The sequence below is a fragment of the Phalangium opilio genome, unplaced genomic scaffold, assembly GCF_054372755.1.
Source record: "Phalangium opilio isolate 3A_F unplaced genomic scaffold, DU_Popi_V2 ptg000101l_1, whole genome shotgun sequence".
NCBI classification, from domain to species: domain Eukaryota; kingdom Metazoa; phylum Arthropoda; class Arachnida; order Opiliones; family Phalangiidae; genus Phalangium; species Phalangium opilio.
In genome coordinates this window covers 9387287-9396966 of record NW_028324204.1, presented here as the reverse complement: position 1 = coordinate 9396966, position 9680 = coordinate 9387287, and positions in this window count along the sequence as shown.

Here is a 9680-nt window from a genome sequence, read left to right as displayed (position 1 = left end):
AGAAATGTTTGACCGAATTCAGCTTAATTCCCTATAAAACACTCTTTGAAAGTGATTTCATCTCGATTGAACAATAATTAAAAATTTACCTCGATTTTTAATAACATTTTCAAAATCGACGTTTCACGGCCAAAGAAGCTTACTTTGAGTATTTCTTCACTATTTTCAAATATGTTCACTGAAACCATTATTTTTATACTTTTTGCTTTAATTCAAGCAAATGTAACGATATTCAATCAAAAAACTGTTAAAATTAAATTTTTCAATAAGAAATCGTTGTCACGGATTTTGTATCTTGAAGAAGAAAAACATGCGATTTTTTCGGTACTTTTTTGAATGCATTTTTTTCAGGAGAAATTTTTGACCGAATTCAGCTTAATTCCCTATAAAACACTCATTGAAAGTGATTTCATCTCGATTGAACAATAAATAAAAATGTACCTCGATTTTTAATAACATTTTCAAAATCGACGTTTCACGGCCAAAGAAGCATATTTTGAGTATTTCTTCACTATTTTCAAAAATAACCACTGAAACCATTATTTTTATACTTTTTGCTTTAATGCAAGCAAATGTAACGATATTCATTCAACAAACTGTTAAAATTCAATTTTAAATAAGAAATCGTTGTCACGGATTTTGTATCTTGAAGAAAAAAAACATGCGATTTTTTCGGTACTTTTTTGAATGCATTTTTTTCTGTAGAAATTTTTGACCGAATTCAGCTTAATTCCCTATAAAACACTCATTGAAAGTGATTTCATCTCGATTGAACAATAAATAAAAATGTACCTCGATTTTTAATAACATTTTCAAAATCGACGTAACTCGGCCTAAGAAAAACATTTTGAGTATTTGTTCACTGTTTTCAAATATATTCACTGAAACCATTATTTTTATACTTTTTGCTATAATTCAAGCAAATGTAACGATATTCATTCAACAAACTGTTAAAATTCAATTTTAAATAAGAAATCGTTGTCACGGATTTTGTATCTTGAAGAAAAAAAAACATGCGATTTTTTCGGTACTTTTTTGAATGCATTTTTTTCTGGAGAAATTTTTGACCGAATTCAGCTTAATTCCCTATAAAACACTCAATAAAAGTGATTTCATCTCGATTGAACAATAAATAAAAATATACCTCGATTTTTAATAACATTTTCAAAATCGACGTAACTCGGCCTAAGAAAAACATTTTGAGTATTTGTTCACTATTTACAAATATATTCACTGAAACCATTATTTTTATACTTTTTGCTTTAATTCAAGCAAATGTAACGATATTCATTCAAAAAACTGTTAAAATTCAATTTTTCAATAAGAAATCGTTGTCACGGATTTTGTATCTTGAAGAAGAAAAACATGCGATTTTTTCGGTACTTTTTTGAATGCATTTTTTTCTGGAGAAATTTTGACCGAATTCAGCTTAATTGCCTAAAAAACACTCATTGAAAGTGATTTCATCTCGATTGAACAATATTTAAAAATTTTCCTCGATTTTTAATAACATTTTCAAAATCGACGTTTCACGGCCAAAGAAGCATACTTTGAGTATTTCTTCACTATTTTCAAATATATTCATTGAAACCATTATTTTTATACTTTTTGCTTTAATTCAAGAAATGTAACGATATTCATTCAAAAAACTGTTAAAATTCAATTTTCAATAAGAAATCGTATTCACGGATTTTGTGTCTTGAAGAAGAAAAACCTGCGATTTTTTCGGTACTTTTTTGAATGCATTTTTTCAGGAGAAATTTTTGACCGAATTCAGCTTAATTCCCTATAAAACACTCATTAAAAGTGATTTCATCTCGATTGAACAATAAATAAAAATGTACCTCGATTTTTAATAACATTTTCAAAATCGACGTTTCACGGCCAAAGAAGCATATTTTGAGTATTTCTTCACAATTTTCAAATATAACCACTGAAACCATTATTTTTATACTTTTTGCTTTAATTCAAGCAATGTAACGATATTCATTCAAAAAACTGTTAAAATTCAATTTTCAATAAGAAATCGTTGTCACGGATATTGTATCTTGAAGAAAAAAAACATGCGATTTTTTCGGTACACTTTTGAATGCATTTTTTTTGGAGAAATGTTTGACCGAATTCAGCTTAATTCCCTATAAAACACTCTTTGAAAGTGATTTCATCTCGATTGAACAATAATTAAAAATTTACCTCGATTTTTAATAACATTTTCAAAATCGACGTTTCACGGCCAAAGAAGCATACTTTGAGTATTTCTTCACTATTTTCAAATATATTCATTGAAACCATTATTTTTATACTTTTTGCTTTAATTCAAGAAATGTAACGATATTCATTCAAAAAACTGTTAAAATTCAATTTTCAATAAGAAATCGTATTCACGGATTTTGTGTCTTGAAGAAGAAAAACCTGCGATTTTTTCGGTACTTTTTTGAATGCATTTTTTTCAGGAGAAATTTTTGACCGAATTCAGCTTAATTCCCTATAAAACACTCATTAAAAGTGATTTCATCTCGATTGAACAATAAATAAAAATGTACCTCGATTTTTAATAACATTTTCAAAATCCACGTTTCACGGCCAAAGAAGCATATTTTGAGTATTTCTTCACAATTTTCAAATATAACCACTGAAACCATTATTTTTATACTTTTTGCTTTAATTCAAGCAATGTAACGATATTCATTCAAAAAACTGTTAAAATTCAATTTTCAATAAGAAATCGTTGTCACGGATATTGTATCTTGAAGAAAAAAAACATGCGATTTTTTCGGTACACTTTTGAATGCATTTTTTTTGGAGAAATGTTTGACCGAATTCAGCTTAATTCCCTATAAAACACTCATTGAAAGTGATTTCATCTCGATTGAACAATAATTAAAAATTTACCTCGATTTTTAACAACATTTTCAAAATCGACGTTTCACGGCCAAAGAAGCATACTTTGAGTATTTCTTCACTATTTTCAAATATATTCATTGAAACCATTATTTTAATACTTTTTGCTTTAATTCAAGCAATGTAACGATATTCATTCAAAAAACTGTTAAAATTCAATTTTCAATAAGAAATCGTATTCACGGATTTTGTGTCTTGAAGAAGAAAAACCTGCGATTTTTTCGGTAATTTTTTGAATGCATTTTTTTCTGGAGAAATGTTTGACCGAATTCAGCTTAATTCCCTATAAAACACTCATTGAAAGTGATTTCATCTCGATTGAACAATAATTAAAAATTTACCTCGATTTTTAACAACATTTTCAAAATCGACGTAACTCGGCCTAAGAAAAACATTTTGAGTATTTGTTCACTATTTTCAAATATAACCACTGAAACCATTATTTTTGTAATTTTTGCGTTAATTCAAGCAAATGTAACGATATTCATTCAACAAACTGTTAAAATTCAATTTTTCAATAAGAAATCGTTGTCACGGATTTTGTATCTTGAAGAAAAAAAACATGCGATTTTTTCGGTACTTTTTTGAATGCATTTTTTTTCTGGAGAAATTTTTGACCGAATTCAGCTTAATTCCCTATAAAACACTCAATTAAAGTGATTTCATCTCGATTGAACAATAAATAAAAATATACCTCGATTTTTAATAACATTTTCAAAATCGACGTAACTCGGCCTAAGAAAAACATTTTGAGTATTTGTTCACTATTTACAAATATATTCACTGAAACCATTATTTTTATACTTTTTGCTATAATTCAAGCAAATGTAACGATATTCATTCAAAAAACTGTTAAAATTCAATTTTTCAATAAGAAATCGTTGTCACGGATTTTGTATCTTGAAGAAGAAAAACATGCGATTTTTTCGGTACACTTTTAAATGCATTTTTTTCTGGAGAAATGTTTGACCGAATTCAGCTTAATTCCCTATAAAACACTCATTGAAAGTGATTTCATCTCGATTTAACAATAATTAAAAATTTACCTCGATTTTTAATAACATTTTCAAAATCGACGTTTCACGGCCAAAGAAGCATACTTTGAGTATTTCTTCACTATTTTCAAATATGTTCACTGAAACCATTATTTTTATACTTTTTGCTTTAATTCAAGCAAATGTAACGATATTCAATCAAAAAACTGTTAAAATTCAATTTTTCAATAAGAAATCGTTGTCACGGATTTTGTGTCTTGAAGAAGAAAAACCTGCGATTTTTTCGGTACTTTTTTGAATGAATTTTTTTCTGGAGAAATTTATGACCGAATTCAGCTTAATTCCCTATAAAACACTCATTAAAAGTGATTTCATCTCGACTGAACAATAAATAAAAATGTACCTCGATTTTTAATAACATTTTCAAAATCGACGTAACTCGGCCTAAGAAAAACATTTTGAGTATTTGTTCACTGTTTTCAAATATAACCACTGAAACCATTATTTTTGTAATTTTTGCGTTAATTCAAGCAAATGTAACGATATTCATTCAACAAACTGTTAAAATTCAATTTTAAATAAGAAATCGTTGTCACGGATATTGTATCTTGAAGAAAAAAAACATGCGATTTTTTCGGTACACTATTGAATGCATTTTTTTTGGAGAAATGTTTGACCGAATTCTGCTTAATTCCCTATAAAACACTCTTTGAAAGTGATTTCATCTCGATTGAACAATAATTAAAAATTTACCTCGATTTTTAATAACATTTTCAAAATCGACGTTTCACGGCCAAAGAAGCACACTTTGAGTATTTCTTCACTATTTTCAAATATGTTCACTGAAACCATTATTTTTATACTTTTTGCTTTAATTCAAGCAATGTAACGATATTCATTCAAAAAACTGTTAAAATTCAATTTTCAGTAAGAAATCGTATTCACGGATTATGTGTCTTGAAGAAGAAAAACCTGCGATTTTTTCGGTACTTTTTTGAATGAATTTTTTTCTGGAGAAATTTTTGACCGAATTCAGCTTAATTCCCTATAAAACACTCATTAAAAGTGATTTCATCTCGATTGAACAATAAATAAAAATGTACCTCGATTTTTAATAACATTTTCAAAATCGACGTAACTCGGCCTAAGAAAAACATTTTGAGTATTTGTTCACTATTTTCAAATATAACCACTGAAACCATTATTTTTATACTTTTTGCTTTAATTCAAGCAAATGTAACGATATTCATTCAACAAACTGTTAAAATTCAATTTTAAATAAGAAATCGTTGTCACGGATTTTGTATCTTGAAGAAAAAAAACATGCGATTTTTTCGGTACACTTTTGAATGCATTTTTTTCTGGAGAAATTTTTGACCGAATTCAGCTTAATTCCCTATAAAACACTCATTGAAAGTGATTTCATCTCGATTGAACAATAATTAAAAATTTACCTCGATTTTTAATAACATTTTCAAAATCGACGTAACTCGGCCTAAGAAAAACATTTTGAGTATTTGTTCACTATTTTCAAATATAACCACTGAAACCATTATTTTTGTAATTTTTGCGTTAATTCAAGCAAATGTAACGATATTCATTCAACAAACTGTTAAAATTCAATTTTAAATAAGAAATCGTTGTCACGGATTTTGTATCTTGAAAAAAAAAACATGCGATTTTTTCGGTACACTTTTAAATGCATTTTTTTCTGGAGAAATGTTTGACCGAATTCAGCTTAATTCCCTATAAAACACTCATTGAAAGTGATTTCATCTCGATTTAACAATAATTAAAAATTTACCTCGATTTTTAATAACATTTTCAAAATCGACGTTTCACGGCCAAAGAAGCACACTTTGAGTATTTCTTCACTATTTTCAAATATGTTCACTGAAACCATTATTTTTATACTTTTTGCTTTAATTCAAGCAATGTAACGATATTCATTCAAAAAACTGTTAAAATTCAATTTTCAGTAAGAAATCGTATTCACGGATTTTGTGTCTTGAAGAAGAAAAACCTGCGATTTTTTCGGTACTTTTTTGAATGAATTTTTTTCTGGAGAAATTTTTGACCGAATTCAGCTTAATTCCCTATAAAACACTCATTAAAAGTGATTTCATCTCGATTGAACAATAAATAAAAATGTACCTCGATTTTTAATAACATTTTCAAAATCGACGTAACTCGGCCTAAGAAAAACATTTTGAGTATTTGTTCACTATTTTCAAATATAACCACTGAAACCATTATTTTTATACTTTTTGCTTTAATTCAAGCAAATGTAACGATATTCATTCAACAAACTGTTAAAATTCAATTTTAAATAAGAAATCGTTGTCACGGATTTTGTATCTTGAAGAAAAAAAACATGCGATTTTTTCGGTACACTTTTGAATGCATTTTTTTCTGGAGAAATTTTTGACCGAATTCAGCTTAATTCCCTATAAAACACTCATTAAAAGTGATTTAATCTCGATTGAACAATAATTAAGAATTTACCTCGATTTTTAATAACATTTTCAAAATCGACGTAACTCGGCCTAAGAAAAACATTTTGAGTATTTGTTCACTGTTTTCAAATATAACCACTGAAACCATTATTTTTGTAATTTTTGCGTTAATTCAGGCAAATGTAACGATATTAATTCAACAAACTGTTAAAATTCAAGTTTAAATAAGAAATCGTTGTCACGGATTTTGTATCTTGAAAAAAAAAACATTCGATTTTTTCGGTACACTTTTAAATGCATTTTTTTCTGGAGAAATGTTTGACCGAATTCAGCTTAATTCCCTATAAAACACTCATTAAAAGTGATTTCATCTCGATTGAACAATAAATAAAAATGTACCTCGATTTTTAATAACATTTTCAAAATCGACGTAACTCGGCCTAAGAAAAACATTTTGAGTATTTGTTCACTGTTTTCAAATATAACCACTGAAACCATTATTTTTGTAATTTTTGCGTTAATTCAGGCAAATGTAACGATATTCATTCAACAAACTGTTAAAATTCAATTTTAAATAAGAAATCGTTGTCACGGATTTTGTATCTTGAAGAAAAAAAACATGCGATTTTTTCGGTACACTTTTGAATGCATTTTTTTCTGGAGAAATTTTGACCGAATTCAGCTTAATTCCCTATAAAACACTCATTAAAAGTGATTTCATCTCGATTGAACAATAAATAAAAATGTACCTCGATTTTTAATAACATTTTCAAAATCGACGTAACTCGGCCTAAGAAAAACATTTTGAGTATTTGTTCACTGTTTTCAAATATAACCACTGAAACCATTATTTTTGTAATTTTTGCGTTAATTCAGGCAAATGTAACGATATTCATTCAACAAACTGTTAAAATTCAATTTTAAATAAGAAATCGTTGTCACGGATTTTGTATCTTGAAGAAAAAAAACATGCGATTTTTTCGGTACACTTTTGAATGCATTTTTTTCTGGAGAAATTTTTGACCGAATTCAGCTTAATTCCCTATAAAACACTCATTAAAAGTGATTTCATCTCGATTGAACAATAAATAAAAATGTACCTCGATTTTTAATAACATTTTCAAAATCGACGTAACTCGGCCTAAGAAAAACATTTTGAGTATTTGTTCACTATTTTCAAATATAACCACTGAAACCATTATTTTTGTAATTTTTGCGTTAATTCAAGCAAATGTAACGATATTCATTCAACAAACTGTTAAAATTCAATTTTAAATAAGAAATCGTTGTCACGGATTTTGTATCTTGAAAAAAAAAACATGCGATTTTTTCGGTACACTTTTAAATGCATTTTTTTCTGGAGAAATGTTTGACCGAATTCAGCTTAATTCCCTATAAAACACTCATTGAAAGTGATTTCATCTCGATTTAACAATAATTAAAAATTTACCTCGATTTTTAATAACATTTTCAAAATCGACGTTTCACGGCCAAAGAAGCATACTTTGAGTATTTCTTCACTATTTTCAAATATGTTCACTGAAACCATTATTTTTATACTTTTTGCTTTAATTCAAGCAAATGTAACGATATTCAATCAAAAAACTGTTAAAATTCAATTTTTCAATAAGAAATCGTTGTCACGGATTTTGTGTCTTGAAGAAGAAAAACCTGCGATTTTTTCGGTACTTTTTTGAATGAATTTTTTTCTGGAGAAATTTTTGACCGAATTCAGCTTAATTCCCTATAAAACACTCATTAAAAGTGATTTCATCTCGACTGAACAATAAATAAAAATGTACCTCGATTTTTAATAACATTTTCAAAATCGACGTAACTCGGCCTAAGAAAAACATTTTGAGTATTTGTTCACTGTTTTCAAATATAACCACTGAAACCATTATTTTTGTAATTTTTGCGTTAATTCAAGCAAATGTAACGATATTCATTCAACAAACTGTTAAAATTCAATTTTAAATAAGAAATCGTTGTCACGGATATTGTATCTTGAAGAAAAAAAACATGCGATTTTTTCGGTACACTATTGAATGCATTTTTTTTGGAGAAATGTTTGACCGAATTCTGCTTAATTCCCTATAAAACACTCTTTGAAAGTGATTTCATCTCGATTGAACAATAATTAAAAATTTACCTCGATTTTTAATAACATTTTCAAAATCGACGTTTCACGGCCAAAGAAGCACACTTTGAGTATTTCTTCACTATTTTCAAATATGTTCACTGAAACCATTATTTTTATACTTTTTGCTTTAATTCAAGCAATGTAACGATATTCATTCAAAAAACTGTTAAAATTCAATTTTCAGTAAGAAATCGTATTCACGGATTTTGTGTCTTGAAGAAGAAAAACCTGCGATTTTTTCGGTACTTTTTTGAATGAATTTTTTTCTGGAGAAATTTTTGACCGAATTCAGCTTAATTCCCTATAAAACACTCATTAAAAGTGATTTCATCTCGATTGAACAATAAATAAAAATGTACCTCGATTTTTAATAACATTTTCAAAATCGACGTAACTCGGCCTAAGAAAAACATTTTGAGTATTTGTTCACTATTTTCAAATATAACCACTGAAACCATTATTTTTATACTTTTTGCTTTAATTCAAGCAAATGTAACGATATTCATTCAACAAACTGTTAAAATTCAATTTTAAATAAGAAATCGTTGTCACGGATTTTGTATCTTGAAGAAAAAAAACATGCGATTTTTTCGGTACACTTTTGAATGCATTTTTTTCTGGAGAAATTTTTGACCGAATTCAGCTTAATTCCCTATAAAACACTCATTGAAAGTGATTTCATCTCGATTGAACAATAATTAAAAATTTACCTCGATTTTTAATAACATTTTCAAAATCGACGTAACTCGGCCTAAGAAAAACATTTTGAGTATTTGTTCACTATTTTCAAATATAACCACTGAAACCATTATTTTTGTAATTTTTGCGTTAATTCAAGCAAATGTAACGATATTCATTCAACAAACTGTTAAAATTCAATTTTAAATAAGAAATCGTTGTCACGGATTTTGTATCTTGAAGAAAAAAAACATGCGATTTTTTCGGTACACTTTTGAATGCATTTTTTTCTGGAGACATTTTTGACCGAATTCAGCTTAATTCCCTATAAAACACTCATTAAAAGTGATTTCATCTCGATTGAACAATAAATAAAAATGTACCTCGATTTTTAATAACATTTTCAAAATCGACGTAACTCGGCCTAAGAAAAACATTTTGAGTATTTGTTCACTGTTTTCAAATATAACCACTGAAACCATTATTTTTGTAATTTTTGCGTTAATT